The sequence below is a fragment of the Mastomys coucha genome, unplaced genomic scaffold (genome assembly GCF_008632895.1).
Source record: "Mastomys coucha isolate ucsf_1 unplaced genomic scaffold, UCSF_Mcou_1 pScaffold13, whole genome shotgun sequence".
In the NCBI taxonomy this organism is placed as follows: Eukaryota; Metazoa; Chordata; class Mammalia; order Rodentia; family Muridae; genus Mastomys; species Mastomys coucha.
Window position 1 is genome coordinate 18,793,417 of NW_022196895.1, and position 19,392 is coordinate 18,812,808.

The window sequence follows — 19,392 nt, forward strand, 5'->3', positions numbered from 1 at the left end:
GGGTTATTTTTTTTGTTTTTGTTTTGTTTTTGATATTTTTTTGGAGGGGTAACCAGGAGAGGAGATATCATTTGTAGTGTAAATAAAGAAAATATGTAATTTTAAAAAAGAGCAATAATTTTTAGCTAAATATCTGCAGACAACCTAAGATATTATAAGTTAATTGTCTTAGATATTATTTATTTATACTTAAAATGTCTGAACATATATTTTAATTATTGAACTTTAAGAAAGTGGCAAAGAGAGGAATATCAGGTCATAAAGAAGAAGGGCCAAATGCAGCCTCCATGTCACGAATACCATGGCAGTCCCTGTACCTGCTCTTGCACTTACTCCATGGCAGACCCTGCACGTGTTCTCACGTTTACTCCATGGCAGACCCTGCACGTGCTCTCACACTTACTCCATGGCAGACCCTGCACGTGCTCTCATGCTTACTCCATGGCAGCCCCTGCACATGCTCTCACGCTTACTCCATGGCAGACCCTGCACGTGCTCTCACACTTACTCCATGGCAGCCCCTGCACGTGTTCTCACGCTTACTCCATGGCAGACCCTGCATGTACTCTCACACTTACTCCATGGCAGACCCTGCACATGCTCTCACGCTTACTCCATGGCAGACCCTGCATGTACTCTCACACTTACTCCATGGCAGACCCTGCATATGCTCTCACACTTACTCCATGGCAGCCCCTGCACATGTTCTCACGCTTACTCCATGGCAGACTCTGCACGTGTTCTCATGCTTACTCCATGGCAGCCCCTGCACGTGTTCTCACGCTTACTCCATGGCAGACCCTGCACATGCTCTCACACTTCCTCCACGGCAGACTCTGCACGTGTTCTCACGCTTACTCCATGGCAGACCCTGCACGTGCTCTCATGCTTACTCCATGACCCTGCACAGCTCTCACGCTTACTCCACGGCAGACCCTGCACAGCTCTCACGCTTACTCCACGGCAGACCCTGCACGTGCTCTCATGCTTACTCCACGACCCTGCACAGCTCTCACGCTTACTCCACAGCAGACCCTGCACAGCTCTCACGCTTACTCCACGGCAGACCCTGCACGTGCTCTCAGGCTTACTCCATGGCAGACCCTGCACGTGCTCTCAGGCTTACTTCAGGACCTCCAACCAACAGTGGAAAAGACAAGCAAACTGGTTTGTGCACAGAGACCTCATGTCTTCTTAAAATGAATTGCTAGTTTTCATATCAGAATGTCAAAATATTTAATAATGCTTTGGTGATAATTTTGTAAGTGTCCAAGAACTACTGTCTAACTTTGTCACTAACAATAGTTTGATGCTCACAAAATTGTAGTTTACAAATATGTCTGTTTTAGTGCCTAACTGATAAAGTCTATTCTAGGTTTGTAATTCTATGGCCTACAACTTGCTATAGTTTGAGAATTTCAAGGTAATATTTTTTTATGATGAACATCTAGTTCCTAAATCTGATTCAAAGGAGAATCATGTTTAAACATCCTGGAGTTTGAGAAAGGCTGTGTTCATTTTCCTGGCAAAATGTCCAGAGCTAGCTCTCTCCTCACTCACCCCTCCCTCTCTCCCTCCCTAGCTCTCTCTCTCCCTCCCTCTCCCTCCCTCTCTCTCTCTCTCTCTCTCTTTCTCTCTCTCTTTCTCTCTCTCTCTGTCTCTCTGTCTCTCTCTGTCTCTATCTCTCTCTCTGTTTGTATTGTGTGTACACAAGTGTATGTGTGTAGAAGCACTTGCAGAGGCCAAAAAATTGACTTCATGTCTCCTTCTCATTTGTTCTGCACCTTGTTTTCGAAGCAGAGTCTCTCACTGAACCTAGAGCTCACCCATCTGGCTGCACTAGCTGGCCAAAGAGCTCCATGTACCTTCTTGACTCTGTGTCTCCAGTGCTGGGATTACACACGTGCTACCATGCCCAGGTTTTTGTTTTGTTTGTATGTTTGTTTTATATTTTGTTGCTTTTTTGTGGACTTGGGTTATTTATTTATTTTTATTAATTCACTCTTCTTTCATACATTACATCCCGACTGCAGTTCTCCTTCCTTCTTTTCCTCCAAAGACAGACAAAAGAGTCAAGGTCAACTGTGCTTCCACCGTTATGAGTCCCACCAAACCATAAAGCTACACAACTGTACCATATATGCAGAGGGCCTCAGTGAGACCCATTGCAGGCTCCCCAATTGTCTGTTGAGTCCCCGAGAGCTCCTATGAGCCCTGTTTAATTGGTCCTGTGGTTTTTCTTGTGGTGTCCTTGACTCTTCTGGCTCTGTTCTTCCCTCTTCTTCAGGATCCCCAAGTTTGCCTCATGTTAGGTCACTGTGCCCAGGCTTTTAGCACGGGTGCTAAGGCATCTGCTCGGCCCACCTTTGGGATATACTATCAGTGACATTTGTCATGAAAGTTCCTTATCTCTCAGGAGCACCTCTGTGTGTTGTTCCAGAATCAGTCGGGAGAAATGAGGAGGTAAAGGAACAAGGGCCTGACATCAGGCGTTGTTTCTATTCCCAGTGAAAGCAGAACTTATTACACACAAAAGCCAACATGCAGATGTTTGTCGTTGGCATGATTGGCATTTCATTTTGTGAATTTAAAAGCATATTTTGTGACAGAGAATGTTTACCTCTATAAAATTCTTAGGCCCTTGGTTTGTTGTTAGTTTGTGGTCCAACTTTCTTTGTGGTTTTGAGTTTTCTCTGCAAATGGAATTCCTTACTCCAGTGAACTATACACTATCTTTAAAGTGGTAAGCTTCAAATAGATTATTTGTTGTACCCTTTTCTGGTTGTGTTACTTTGGTCTGATCCAATTTTCAGGAAAGAAATTTGCTGGGAGAGAAAGCTCCAGAAATGCACTGGCCTCTGCTCTGCAGCTGTCTGATTCTAGGGCATCATTATTACTCTCCTGACCTGTGTTCTCGTATTTAGACCGTGTCACTTTCTCCTCACTTGGGAGAGGTAACTTCCTGGTTATGTTATATTACAGAATTCCTCTCTAGAATAACTTTGTCCTGAGGACTGACATCAATGACGGTCCAGTCCATTGTAGCCTCGGAGATAGGACAGAGTTACTCAAGGTTAAGGAACTCGAAAACATAACAGCAGAAATCAGGATACCAGGCAGTAAGAGTTTATGAAGGTGTTCAACCTGCAGCCACTGCCGTAGCTGCCACTGCCATAGCCAAAAACAAAAATAGTAAATCCACCTTCAATGTTAAAAAAAAAAAGTGATTTTTTTTTTGTTACTCAGTTGCACAGTTCCCAAATGTGAACTTTGTACATGATAATATTGTGTATCAATGTCAAAGTTAGAAACATCTGATAGACACTCTGACTGTATTGTTTAGATCCAAACCATATAGTTCCTTCCATTGTTGGTTGTTTAACCAACAATGGAGGTATTATACCTCTGTTGGGATTCATAGACATATTTGAGAATTATGAGATTTAAGACAAACAGACTACCTCGGTATAGTAATTCACACCTGTGATCTTGGCACACTAGAGACTGACCTTAGAAAGGTGCTGGGAGAGGATGGCTCGTCCAGGCTATAAGGTGAATTCAAAACCAGCCTGTGATACATGAGACCATGTTGTTTTAAGAGAGGAACTCAAATGTGGTTGCACATGTATTTAATCCCAGCACTTGGGTGTGGGTTAAAATGGGTGGACCGTGTCCTGCCCAGGGCTCGGGCTGCTGAGTGAGGTGAGACATGGAAAGTTTGACTATGCACACCACATGCAGCTGAAAGGCTGTGAGAAGCTGCAGGACCCCACTCCAGGGGTGAGGAAGTGGGTGGGAAGAGCAGTATGAGGTCCCATTGGACTGCACAAAGCCAGACTTATGGGTCCCCGGGCCGCACGGAGGCCAGGGACTGCAGGTTCTACCTCTTGAGCACTGCAGAAGCACTGGATGCCTTGGAAGAGGTGGGAAGGAGTGTGGGCAGGTGAGCAGGCTCTAGACCAGCCCGAAGGGAAAAGTGGTGGAGGAGAGAGCTCTGGCTACTTCCCACAGGGAGGGGAGTCTTTGGCTAGTTCAGGCAGGTGGCTTGGCTTAGACACTCAGCTCTTCAGAGGCAGACCTGCCCTATTGTTCCCCATAGTGATCCCGAATGAGAAGAGGCAGTCCATAATTTTAAAGCACTTATTGTTATGGTGGAGAGTTGTGATGAGTGAAACCATACCCCACTTTCTCAGGGCGGGCCTGAGGTTAAACACCTTTTGCAGGGCGGAGTGTCTGGGAAGGGAAGTTTAATTGGCTAAGCCCTTTGGGCCTTTAGGTACCTCATTAAAATGGAGATATGTCTTGAAGCTACTAGATCTGTAGTCACATCCTCTACCTATGGAGGGGCTTGGGGCATTTCCCTACATAGCTGATGGCCACAGAAGTATGGAGAGCTCAGGGCCTCGTGTCAGGATTTTGGTGTCTAGGAGCGTGTCAGGCAAAAGCCCTCTGTCCCTTACAGTTATCTGATGGGTATCCAGGGTTTAAACCTAGCTCAACCAGAAAACAGACTGCCTTTCACTGTCCCACACTTGGGAAGCAGAGGCAGGAAGATCTCTGTGAGTGTGAGGTCAGCTAAGTCTATAAAGGACATTGCCCTTGGGAAGAGAGGAGGGTTAGAGAGAGATAGAGTAACAAAGATAAAGAGACAGAGACAGAAAATGGAGGCAGAGGAACAGAGATATACAGACAGACTGACAGTCATTCATTTATTCAGTGAGTCAGACAGACAGAAGAAAGAAAGAAAGAAGGAAGGAAGGAAGGAAGGAAGGAAGAAAGGAAGGAAGGAAGGAAGGACATATATCCTAGGGAATTCAGTACATTACCAAAACAAATACTGCTCATATCAATATGTCAGTTACTTTTCTGTTGCTGCGACAAAATGACTGATAGAAGTGATATAAGGAAGGGCAGTTGTTTGGGCTCAGAGTTTGGGTGATGATGAAATTATGGCAGCTGAGGTACCTGGTGTGGCTCCATTCATAAGTTAAAACACACTTAAAGGAAAAAGAGGAAAGACCGAGATCGCAAAGCAAGCCTTTACTAAATGACTACTAGAGATTTTACTCTTATAAAATTTAATATTGGTGTGTTATTTATTTGACAGGATGCTAAGTTCTTTTATGTTTATTAATATTAATTCAAACATATTAACTTTGCAGTTGTGTATGTTTCAATAATGAAACAAGGACTAAAACCTTGTTCTAGTTAGGGTTTTACTGCTGTGAACAGACATCATGGTCAAGGCAACTCTTATAAGAACATTTAATTGGGTCTGGCTTACAGGTTCAGAGGTTCAGTCCATTATCATCAAAGCAGGAACATGGCAGCATCTAGGCAGGCATGGTATAGGAGGAGCTGAGATTTCTACACCTTCATTTTCCCTTTTTTCTTTCTTACTAAACAGAAAGGACAGTAGGTAATAATAGCTCATGGTATCTGGATGTTATTTATGGGATCATTTAACCCAAGTATCCAGTAGGCAGGATTATATATAAACACTGCTTTATGTCTCATGATGTATCAGATAATAACACATTTTAAACACACCAAAGTGAATTTATTGAATGATATCGTTAAAGCAGCTAACCTCCTAGAGATTAAAACCTGCTGTTCATAACCCATAGGACATAACATCCTATATCCTCTCCCTGCATTCTTTAAACTGAAGCATGTGTGCCCCCAAAACAGACAGGTTTTTTGAAAAATAGTGTCCGCTCACTGATAAAGAAGTAATCACCCGAGTTTTCCTGGCCTGCCTAGAGTTTTGGCTTGTATGCCACAGCATATCCAGCCGGGCAGCTTAAGTGAGCGTACGTTTGGTTTCTTTAGGGCTTAGACTTTAGGTTGTGTCTCTGGCTCAGGAGAGAGCTGAGGCCACTGTGCAGGGTTCACCAGGCAAGCTCCTTTCCCCCTAGAGCGTCTGCCCCTGAGTTTGTCTGTTTCCTTCTCCCTCCAGTTTTCCCCCTACAGGTGTGTACCCTCTGTTTCCCTCCTCTTCTAAGATCTCTTACTCACTTTCATGACCTACACACACACTTTAAATCTAGGTTCCTTACATGATACCAGACGTGCACTGTTTGTTTTCTTGAGTCTATGAAACCCTCGACACTTAAAGAGCTACTCCTCTCCCTAGGAAGTTAATAGTGTGTATGGGTTTGCTTACAGTAGCGGGTAAAATAATTTTATGTCTGGGGGTCACCATACCATGAGAAACTGTATTAAAGGGTCACAGCATATGGAAGGTTGACAAACACTGTATTAGAGGCACTTTACAGTGCTACAGAGGTCTGCCACACCCTCTCACAAATATTAATTAATTATCAATTTACAGACAAGATTTCATTATGGAGCCAGTGGCCTCACATTCCCACTTCTCCTGCCTACCCTCCCACTAAATAGTTATTATTAATCTGAACTGATACATCGGGATTGTTGGTGTACATAGACATAAAAGAAAGCAGGTCACATCTCCAGAAGCAGACTACTCTTCAATCGGGACAGTGAGTGAGTGGTACCAGTCTGTGCTCTGGAGTTGTCACACGTGGTACAGGGGACTTGGGTTTCATAGGAGGACAACAAAAGTTCTGAGAAAGGATCCAGAGGCTTGCTGGAACCTGACAGTTTCCACAGGTGTGGTCAGTGACATCAGCTCTCCTGTCCCCAAGCTCCTCAGTTTACCTGAGGCTTTTCCATCATTAGCCCTTCATCAGCTCCCTGAGAATGGTCTGTAAGCCAGAGCTATTTGGTGCATTTTGTGTGTATTTATTCATTTACTCCTCACTAAAACTCTGAAGTAAATTACTAGTAATGCCAAATTTACCGATGATGGAATTGGACTGTGGAGAGATGAGCTTCGTGGGCTAAAAATGTCCAACCCAAAAAAAAAAAAAAATTAAAGAAACAGCAGTAGCAAGGATGACTCTGCTGCCATGCTGTCCCTCAGCTGCCACACACTAACATCCTTTCTCTGCATGACCAGAGTCCTCAGCTCCCTGCCCTGTCTGACTGTGTAGTCCTAGCTCCTCCCACATCCATGTTCATCAACAATACCTACCTGCTAGCTGAAAAGAGCACTTGAGTATAATACAAAAGGAAGCTTGATGCTTGAACTGAATGCTTGTATCCCTCCTGTACATATATATTATATAGCATATATGTATATATTAAATGCGTGTGTGCGTGCGTACATCATAGCATACATGTTGAAATAACACCAACACCAGTAATGATGCCATTAGGTATGGCCATTTAAAGCTGGATAGGATAATGATCAAGTTAGCTTGACTGAAGTTAGATAGCAAGGTGATGCAATCTGTGAACCCAGAAATGGTTCTTTCTAGTCCCCACATCTACAGACACTGCCTTTTTAGACTTGCAGCCTCCAAAACTGAGAAATCAATTTTGGTTGTTTATAAGCTACCTGTCTGTAGGATTTTGTTATAGGCATGAATACAAAATGAGACTGGGGCTGTTGCATGCATTAAATTAACGACAGTTGTTATTATTATTGGCTCTTGGTTTTATTGAACAATAAAGAGAAAGGGACACCATTAAACTTGGCGTAAGCTGAAACAAATTCAGTAGAGAGAAAATGTTTTAAAAGCCGCAAAGAAGGAAATACAGGCAGAGCAGATCCAGAGTCAGGAGCTTCTTCTAGCATTCATTCTGCTCTAAGGAGTTCTCTTTCACTGCCAACACGGAATCCTTTCCTCTTCTACTCCAGGGCCCAGGCGCTTGCGGAAACAGAAGCCGTCTGTCCATTTCATGGTTCCTGGCACGTCGTTGATGCTTATGAAGTGTTTGTTAAAGAAAGGAGTGACTAATAGATAGTCCCTTAAACACAGCCGTTCAGAGTGCTACAAATAGAAACAGTGACTCACTGGTTCTCACTACATTATAACATAACCTTATTTTATCTCTGTGAGAACATGAGCTCACGTTTCACCAGCTAGAACACTCATATTCAGTTTAATGGCTGAGTGCATTGAACGTCTGCTTTTCCTCACCTCCTCCCACAGAGGGAACACTGGGAAAAAAATTAAAAGGGACATTGCCTTTTAATAAATATGCACAAGCTGTGTGTGGTAATGTAGCCCTGTCATCTTAGAACTCTGGAGATGGAGGCAGATGGATCGAGGTCACCCTCCGTTAGATATGGGGTTCAAGGCCAACCTGGACTACACAAGCAACCCTATCTCAAAAAATAAATAGAATAAAGTTATATGTATATATTTTCGTATTTCTTAAGATTTGTTCAGATTTTGTAATCTGCCTTTAGGTCATTTTGAAAGCACCACTTCTCATAAATGGTGGTCAGATGGCCCCAAGGTGTGAGCAAAAACTGTGTACAGATTTATCATGAAGTGGATGTTCCATGAGTATCAAAGCTTGCTATTCTAATTTTAGGTTACAGCTTCATCTGTCAGAGGATTTGTGTTTGTCTTTAGATGTCTTTATTTTATTTCTTTTCACTGGTTCTCCTGCAGGCTATTTCTCATCTGAACTGGCTGCTGGGGTACAGTTGGAATTAGCATACTCTGTGTGGCAAATCGAGGGCAGACGACTTATTTAAAAGGAGCTTAGAATATTAAAAGTATAGGACAGTGGTACTGGACAGTATTTGTTTTTTCTGATAATATTGCCATGAAGAGTAACTAAAACCTCATGCAAGCTTTGTAGTGGCCGCTCAGTAACTGAGCCCATTTAGAACCCAATCTTGAGCTTTTCCTTTGCCATTTATTTTCTGTAAGTTTCTATGTTCTTCAGACAACCATTTCCCCATTACATATATGCTAAAATTTAAAACTGAAATTATGAGAAAAACCTTTGATACTCTTGTTAGAAAAAAAAATCCATTTTCCTGGTCACTAAGGCCACAAATTACTATTCCATGTGTCTTATTTTACCCGAAGGCTTCCCCACCATCTGGTTGATTATCAGAAGAGAGTTGAATGCATGGATTGGATGCCAGAACTTTATCTTGGTGCTTAAGTTGTTTACAAAGTAGATTTTCATAAGAAAAATAGGTATGTGTACATGTATATAATATATGCTTATAAATACATACATACATAATGCACGAGCCATGTGAATTCATGCATATATACATACAATATGCACACACAGAGACACACACACGTATGTTGTTTATTATAAGGAGAATCATTTTCCACAAGTCTCGTTGCCACCTGAGAATCTTTGTCTGTTTCAGAGCTCCTTTTCAATGCATTTATTGAGATATCAATAATCAGATGCCCTCTACTCCTGCCCATTCCCATGCCAGAATTCCTTCTGGTTCAGAATGGCACATGGCCTCCTCCTGGGCACAGCAAATCTAGCTCCCAACATTCTCTGATGAACTTTGTACCTTGTGAGTTCTTCCTGGTGTTGAGTGCCTATCATAAGTGCAGCAGGCTGTGGGAAGAAAAGAAATCATCTAGGCATGGAACAGGGGAGGCTTTTATTATGAAAATTAGCTTTGAAACTCTGTCATAACAATTATGACACAAAAGCCTTCCACTTTTCCATCTACATGTTGATTTTTTTTCATAATATTTTCTCTTGAAAGTCTTTCCTTTGTTCATTTTAGTTTGACTCTGTGCATTATTTTTAAATTGGATGAGAAGGATGAAAATTGCATAACTTAAAAAATTCTTCTATGTCTTTATGTCTGTATAATGAAATTTTCATTTTTAAAATTGTCGTTCGTGCACATAAAGATTGGAAAATTAGAAAATAATAAAATTGCCTGCAATGAAATTTAAATATTTTTATTTATTTGTTGAGAGTTTCATACATATGTACAATTTCTTTTTATCTCTTCCACCTCCTAACTCACCCTCCATCTCCTCCACAACCCTTTCTCCAACATCCCTCCTCCCAACTTCCTGTTCTCTTTTTGTGTAACCAGCAGAGTCCACTTATTGCTGCCTATATGTGCATGAGTCGGGGGCTACCCAGTAGAGCATGATCAGTCTACTAGGGCTCACATCTCTGAAGAAAAGTGACTCTCCACACTGTACTATACACCCATCAACTACTTCTGTGGATAGGTGTAGGGCTTCATGACCCTTCCCCTACCCATGCTAGAATGTTGACTGGCTTGATTCTGTGCAGGTCTCCCTATTCTGTCTTCCACACTGTTCTCTGAGCCTGAGGACAAGGATGACTAATTTAGATATGAGAGCTCACTGGCATTTCCTCCCAGTGCTCTGACCAGTTGGGACTGTGGGAGCTGCTGTCTGCAGAGGGATTTTAACTTGATAATCTATGGTGAATAGAGTAAGGATTATTATATCATTTTTTCAAGATTCTATTTTCCGTTCTGTATAGTTACTTTGGTTATTAAATCCTGACATTCTGGTAATATCTTGAAAATTATTCCAAGTCCAAATCTTAAAATGTTTTCATTAATTTGTTAAACAGGGATTTCATATGAAGCATGAACATATTCATTAGACTTAAATGGTTTGCCCCTGACTGTTCTCATACATAGCTCTGTGTCATTTCCCCCACAGTATCCTCAAAGAGTAATTGTTTTATAAGGTATTGATAATTGCTCTGTGAGAGGATTGCAGCCCAATAAGTTTTGTAGACAGTTCATAATTCATCCTTATAAGAAATTCCAGTATATTACAAAATGCTTATAGTAAAAACAATAATGAAATTTAATAGTAGGCACAAACTGTATTTGTTAGAAGAAAAGGGTTTTTTTGTTTGTTTGTTTGTTTTTTATTTTTGTTTTTGTTTTTAAGATGCATTTACCTAAAGTTATCTAATATATTAGCTGTTTTGGAATGCACAGTTTGGGGAATATTGGCTTAGTCTAATTTTGAAAATAATGCTCAAACATTTCTTTCAAAGCATTCTTTAGCACATTCTTATCCTATTTCTGAATCCTATTTTTTTTAGTGATTCCCCCTCTTTGTCTTTCAACAGCCTCCATTAATTTTTATGCTTCTTTATGTAATTCAGAAGAAAAAAAAATCCCTCTTGCTAGTGAAACCTGAACATATACAGTCAGTCTCCCGAGTTGGCTGTCTTCTAGATCCAACTGAGTGGTTGGGTTTAAAACTGAAAACTCACTTTTTAGAGAAAACAGAGTGCTTTTGCTTTAATACACACAAGAGTTCTTAACTAAATCAGATATAAGGGAGTCAGTGACAACAGCTCATCAGAGCTGGACGCTTTCCATTATGACTGTGTGTTAGAATCATCGTCCTGCTTAGGGTCCTACTATCTGGCTGTTTTCTCGCTAAAGAGCATATTGATTATTCTTTAATGGAAGCAACAGCTTGCACAGTGTTCTGCATACTGTGTTGACCTGAGTAATTCTAAGTGGTTTATGGGTGTTACCACATGCACAATATAACATCACTTCCCCAACCCCCACCCCTTACATCTGTGGTAGCACATCGTTTTCCCAACACCCCCCTGGTTACACCCATGATGCTCTTGCTCTGATTTTCTGACTCCTCTGTAACTTTGTTTCATCCTTCCAGCAGCATCTCCTGCCTTCCTCACTTTTTATCACAAATGCTGTTCAGACGTCCTCTTTTATTTTATTTTTTTTTTTGTTTAATCTTCCTTGGATATTCTCATACCTAATTGTTTAAAATTAAGGCTTCCTTGTTAACAATCCCCAATCTAATTGCTTTCTAACTACTGAGCTTTTTAATATTTGTGTGTGTGTGTGTGTGTGTGTGTGTGTGTGTGTGTGTGCATGTGTGTGTGTATGTGTGTCCTTTATCTTGGAAACAAAGTCACCCACTGAACCTGGGCTAGTTAGGTTGGCAACTAGCCCTAGTGACCCTCTGTCTGTGGGGTAGGGGTTGGGGTGAGAGTTACAGGTGTGGACAACTATGCCATTTATGACATCCAGTCCCAGTTCTTATCATCATTCTCATGAATTATAGCAATCACTACATAGTAATGATTCTGAGTGGTCCTTGTCTGAAGCTCTACTGTTCATTATAGTGGCCAGTAGCCAGTCACACAGCAGCTCACAACTGGAAATGTGACTACTTTGTGTTGTGTGTATGTGTTTTATATGTAGGCCATGAATCGATGAATGACTAAATAGCAAATAATTTTCAGGGAGAATATAAAATAGCTCAAGAATTAGTTAGATGTTAAAGTAACATTTTAGATAGATCAAAATAAATAAAATGTATTCTCAGAAATAACTTCATGTCTCTTTTTTTCTTTTCTAATGCAAAGACAAAAATTATCCAATGCAGTGACAAAAATTAAATTCACACATGAAAGTTGTTTTTAATTGCTGTCAGCTCTGCTCTTACATATTTGCACACACACACAAAAAAAATCTGACCTGTTCCTTTGAATATCAAATTTTATCCTGACTAGCTTTCTGACTCCATCGGTGGGCATTCTGAATGCTTCATGGAGTCCAGGGCACAGTAGGTGCTGTTGCTCGCCATGCTGGCCATTATATTGGACATGCTTCCTGCTTCACTAAGTCATCTTTTATTCTCCTTTCTCGGCTTGCTCTTCCCTACATCCTCCACATGGGACCATAGTTAGTTCCTTATTACCAGTAGGTTCCAGGGAGACTCCCCTGACACTGTCTAAACCAGCACACTGCTTATCTATAGACACGAACTCGGTTCTTTTCATCAGGTTTTGGCTTTACATTGAATAACTTTCTGCTGTCTGTTGAATGAAATCTAAGTTGATTATGTTTCTAGATGCAGTGCTGTTGCTTGGCCAGTTTCCACCCACCCCCCAGTATACTCTTCCCTTTTCTGCTAATACATGTTCTTACTATGTAAGGAAATCTCCTGGAAGAGATACAAAATCAGAAGAAAAAAAAAAGAAAAGAAAAAGAAGGTAATATGAAAGATTAGGTTAAGTTTGGTAGTCTATGATGTCATCACATGGATATGGAAGGAGGAAGACCAGGAGTTTAAATTCAGCATTAGGTAGAGTTTGAGGTCTGCCTGGGCTATATTGCAGTGTTTGTTTCAATTGCTTTCAATTCTACTGGACACATACCCATTCCTAAATGTCTTTGTAACTCTTTTGGGTGGGTTTTTTTCTTTTTCTTTGCTTTTGGAGTTTTTTGTTGTTGTTTTTTTTTAAGTGGACTCTCACTTTGGTGACAAGGCTGGCCTAAAATCCACTATGTTGCTTAGCCTGTCCTCGAACTCAAGGTAATCCTCCTGCCTTTCAAGAATGGGATTAGAGGCATGTACTAACACAACCAGCTAAAGTGTTCTAATAACCACATGATAAACTCATCAAGAAAGAGTTTAAATCCTTGCATCATCCCAGGATCCATACACAAATATATTTCTCTTTATTCTTATTATTTTCCCTAGAGAAATCATTTTGGTCATGCTTTTTTTATTCTTGCTAATTTAAAAGGAAGCACAGCTGATCAATAGCTTAGCTAGACATTTCATAGTGAGAGAAGATTTTTCAGAATGAATGTTTCTATCATGGCTAATAAAAAACAGAATTTATAGCTCATCAATAAATAACTAACCTTTCAGAAATGTTTATTGTTCTAGTTCATTAAAGCGTTATATCTTTCAGACAGTATTTTTAAAGGCCATAAAATTAATAGTGTATTTTAAAAGTTTTATTGGCACGTATTTCTTAAGTCTATTTTAGCTACAGTGTTTAATTGTGCTGTCTCACATAGGTTGGGAACCTTAATTTTCATGTACTTTCTATTTGAAAAGAAAATTATTTTCCTCCAGGGCTAGCTTCCATGATCTACAGTGTGTGTGTGTGTGTGTGTTTTTATCACATTTGCGTTTATCACACTTGTGCTCAGATCTTGGGAATCTGTCAGAGTTAATCTGGATCTGCTATTTCTTTGTATCTTAAAATTAGTAACCAAGCCCCCAGCCTGGCAGAATATGTGAAACAGAAATTCTGTATATTAGCTGTCAGAGTGAAATTTCAAATCTTTCACTAACCAAAATAAGGGTAGCAAGGAAACCATTATGGAGAATACTGGAGACTCTGTACATTGCACAGGCTATTGTTGCATCAGCTCCATGTGTGTCCCTAAACACAGAATACTTCATACCTTTCCCAGTGTGTCTAATGCCCATGGACTCCTCACTGCACAGGTTCCTTTGTTTTGTGGGGAACTTGTCCTGTATCTGCTAAATTTGTTTTAAATCCACCTGTGAAACAAAGGTCCCACTTCTATTTTTTTAATTAATTCATTTTTTACACTCCATATTTTATCCCCCCTCCACCCTCTGACTGTTCCACATCCCATACCTTCTCCCCAGGCCCTGTCTCCATATAGATGTCCCCACCCCCACCTCACCTGACTTCTAAACTCCCTGGGAAGCCTCCAGTCTCTTGAGGGTTAGGTACATCATCTGTGAATGAACACAGACCCAGCAGTCCTCTACTGTGTGTGTGTTGGAGGCCTCATATCAGCTGGTATATGCTACCTGGTAGGTGGTCCAGTGTTTGAGAGATTTTGGGGGGGTCCAGATTAATTGAGACTGCTGGTCCTCCTACAGGATCGCCCTTCTCCTCAGCTTCTTTCAGCCTTCTCTAATTCAACAACAAGGATCAGTTACTTCTGTCCATTGGTTGGGTGCAAATATCTGCATCTGACTCTTTCTGCTGCTTGTTGGGTGTTTCGGAGGGCAGTCATGATAGGTCCCTTTTTGTGAGTGATCCATAGCCTCAGTAATAGTGTCAGACCTTGAGACTTCCCGTTGAGCTGGATCCCTCTTTGGGTCTGTCACTGACCTTCTCCTCAGGCTCCTCTCTATTTCCATCCCTGTAATTCTTTCAGACAGTAACAATTATGGGTCAGAGTTGTGACCATGGGATGGCTCCCCTCTCCCTCATTAGATACCCTGTCTTTCTGCTGGAGGTGGGTTCTCTAAGTTCCCTCTCCCTATTGTCAGGCATTTCATTTAAAGTCTCTCCCTTTGAGTCCTGAGAGTCTCTTACCTCCCAGGTCTTTGGTGCATTCTGGAGCTCCCCCCCCCAACCTCCTATCTCTAGAGGTTGCCTGTTTCCATTCTTTCTGCTGGTCCTCGGGGCTTCAGTCTTTTTTCCCTCACCCAATCCCACTTCTATTTTCATCTCTCTCCATGCAGTATCTTTTCTCCAACAACCTGGAGATCCTCTTGCAGCCTTTGCCCACATTGCAGACTTAGAGGCACATCACCGGCCATACTTGGAAACTTACCTGGAAGATGTGCTTGGCTCCAAGGGCAGACTTCTTTAACCTACCCCTGCTAGAGTGATAATGGGAGGTGTTCGGGCTCTTTCTGACATGCTCACAGTATGCTTGCTGCCTTGACCCTAAAAAACTTCATCAGTCCTGAAGATCACCATGAATTATGTTCCTTTGATCATCTGTCCCCTAAATCTTCCAATACCATTCAATAATGGCTCCTTGTCTTCCTTTCCTTTGCATCTTTACACATTCCTAATACCACCTTTGCAGGCATAGATCTTTAAGAATTTTCTGAGGTGTCAGCAGTTTAGAGAGTTCTCTATTACCTAGAATAGGGCCTCATGGATTCCCTGCATTGTGGATCAAGCTGGAAAATGTCAAGAAATGTTGATTAAAGGGGACACTTAGAGCTGGAAGCCACTAACCTAGAACCTCATGTTTGCTTGAGAAGCACTCAGTAGGCCAGTCCCAGGCAGAGGTTAAAGCACCAAATCTTTGGCTTATGGCATATCTACAATCACCCCTGTTTTCCATGGACCTAAATTGTCTCCAGGCTGTTCCTGCAGGCTACTTCCAGACCTTGGAACTTGAGCAGATGTCCAACACTTTACAGGCTTGAATAGGACTAGGCTGTGCAATTGTTTTCCTGGCTCACATGCATTGCACGGGTTTCAGGACCTCAATGGAGCTTCACACCTTCTGGGACCATTCTAGTTCTCATAGCACTTGCAGTGTCATACACGAGGACTACTCCGTCACAAGCTACTGGAGGGGGAATAAAGGAATGGAAGGGAGGAAGGGAGAATGAAGGAAATGACAAAGGCAATAACTGGTTGGTTAGCTATAGGCTGGGCCAGTCTCAAGCTGGATTTAACCTCTGTCTGACATGCCTCCTATCCTCCCTTAAGACCCATTTATGATTATCCTCAGACCTGCTCTTCGGCTGGTAGATCTGGTAGCAGGACCCAGATATCACTCCTGAGGCATCTGAGCCTATGGATGTCTTGCCACTATTCACTGCTCTGATCTTATTTTGCATGTACTAGGAGATATGCAGTGGATGTCCAGTGTTTCTTGAATCCTGCTGCCTACCCCTTTCTGGAACAGCAGGTCCCTTCCTCTGGATGACCCCACTTGTGTAGACCTTTGTTTCGTAATCCCAAAACATGAGAAATGCAAGGTAACCAGGCCAAGCTTAGCTACCATAATGTTATTAGCTCAGTGCTTTGGCCATCAGAATATTTTTATTTATTATTATTATTATTATTTAGAGATTAGATGTATTTAGAGATATTTGAAGGCACATTTAGATACTGCATCTTTGAGAGGGGTTGCTGCTACTAATTAGGTATGCTACTAATTTTCCTACAATGCACAGGGTGTTCATGATCCTAAATAACAGTAGTATCAAAATGAACAACATGTCCCAGTAGAAGTGATTCACCCAGGATAGAGGTCGGCTTCTAATCTCACTGAATGTAGAACTTGGAACACAGAATTCACACAGCCGTCAAGTGTGTCCTGGTACTAGCAAATTTTACTTTTAGCTTTCTGATCCATACACCTTAGCCACTGGAAACTTATCATCAAGTGGCCACTAATGATTTAATGGTTAAACTGAATTCTGAAAATGATATTCTAGAATTATGCAGTCGACAGATAGGATGGCTGGATATTTTTCACAAAAGTTGGGACCATAAAGCTATATCATGGCTACCATAATACTTTAAAAGTCACTGTACCTGACTGTACCAAATACCTGACAAGAAGACACTTACGGAAGGAAGGCTTTATCTTGGCTCATAGATTAAACACACAGTTAATCATAGTAGGGCTATCAGGTGGCAGCTAATTATAAAGCATCTGCAGCTTGGAAAAGAGAGCTGAATGATGGCTCAAAACTCATTTTCTTCTTGCATTTAGGCTCCAACCCACGGGTGATTTCACACACTTTAGAAAGACTCTTCTTTTTTTCCCATTTTTTATTAGATAATTTTTACTAGATATTATTTATTTTTCTTTATTTACATTTCAAATGTTATCCCCTTTCCTCATTTCCCCTCTGAAAACTCCCTACCCCCTTCCACCTCCCCTGCTCACCAACTCACCCACTCCTGCTTCCTGGCCCTGGCATTCCCCTACACTGGGGCATAGAACCTTCACAGGACCAAGGGCCTCTCCTACCATTGATGACTGACTAGGCCATCCTCTGCTACATATGCAGCTGGACCCATGAGTCCCACCATGTGTACTCTTTGGTTGGTGGTTTAGTCCCTGGGAGCTCTGAGAGCACTAGTTAGTTCATATTGTTGTTCGTCCTAAGGGGCTGCAAACCCTTCATCTCCTTGGGTCCTTTTTCTAGCTCCTCCATTAGGGACCCTGTGCTCAGCCTCAGTGGAGGCTGTGAGCCTCCACTTCTGTATTTGTCAGGTACTAGCAGAGCCTCTCACGAGACAGCTATATCAGGCTTCTGTAAGCAAACAATTGTTGGCATCCACGATAGTGTCTGGGTTTGGTGACTGTAGATGGGATGGATCCCCAGGTAAGACAGTCTCTGGATGGTCATTCCTTCAGTGTCTCTGTAACTCCTTCCATGGATATTTTGTTCCCTCTTCTAAGAAGGACCGAAGTATCCACACTTTAGTCTCCCTTCTTCTTGAGTTTTGTGTGGTTTGCGAATTGACTCTTCTTTAATTTAGCACAATCTAGAAACTCCTTCATAGGCATGCTCAGAGGTTTGTGTTCTAGGTGATTCTAGATTCTGCCACAAAGGCCATTAGTATTAATCCCCCATAGCACACAGAACATAGATGATTGGAAAGGCTGTAGAAGAAACAGAATCATTTGCTCCATGTAGCATATATTGAGAACTTAAGGAGGATGACTTTTTCTGCATTGCTAGGACCCGCACAAGAACCAGATATGTAAGCTCATACAGGTCACCTAAAATGTATCTGTTAAATAATGTTAAAAACAATGAGTGAATGAAATCTTATATAAAATATGTTCAGAACAATGAATAGTTTAGCAGCTGCAAGTGCCTTCTCAGATGGTGATGCTAAGGATCTCATCGGTTGTCCTCCAGTTACTCATCAGCATTCCCAACATTTCTGATGTCTGCCTTCTCTTAGGCAGAGAGATTTGATTTTCCATGCTCCAGTTTAGAACAAATATGGCTGGAGAGAGGGTATAGAAAAAAGAATAAAAGTATGGACACATGACATCTAATTATGGGTGGTAAGATGCTCCCACAAGTAAAAACACTTGTTGATACAAGGGTTTTTTTTTGTAAAAACTTGGGTTTGATCACCGGGATCCACATAGGGGAAGTAGAGAAACAAGCGTGCAAGGCATTCACTGACTGCTACATCTACACCACAGCATTCACACAACACACCTATGTGTGAGTATGCATGCACACACACACACACACGGAAATGTGCATGTACATGTACATACAAGCACATAAACATATGTGCACACGCACATACATTCATACAAACTATTTGACAGACTCTTGTTTTGTCACCTGTATGAGCTGCCACACTTGCTCCTTGTATGGGTGCTGACAATATGGAGAAAGACCCCGTCCTTATGTTCTTCACACCACAGGACTCCCACTTCTCCCACAGATTTGTCCTCCCTTACTCATGCCTAACTATGCATTCCCCCAGCCTTCGTCTTTCAGCCTTCTTCCTACCCAGTCACTTCATGCTTAGCTTCCTGACACTGCTTCATCTTTTTATCTTCTGTAGTCAGCCCACAATTACAGTCAGAGACAGCACTCATTGTCTCTGTGAAGAAAGTCAGCAAGCAGAATGCATGTGACTGATACCCAGGAGTCATCTTTTGTTGAGTTCCTTTTCTTTTCCTTCCTCCTTTATCAGTCCTTAATACACACACACACACATACACACACACACACATACACACACACACACATACACACACACACATACATACACGCACACACACATATACACACACACACATACACACACACACATACACACACACACACATACACACACACATACATACACGCACACACACATACACACACACATACACACACACATACACACACATACACACACACATATACACACACACACATACACACACACATAAACACACACACACACATACACATACACACACATACACACACATACACACACACACATACACACACATACACACAC

General features: G+C 41.6%; 1 protein-coding gene across 7 annotated transcripts in view; it reads left to right on the top strand.

Moving 5' to 3' along the window:
• Asxl3 (ASXL transcriptional regulator 3) overlaps window positions 1-19,392 on the top strand; it is a 173,996-nt gene that overhangs the window by 133,277 nt on the left and 21,327 nt on the right. The window lies entirely within an intron of this gene.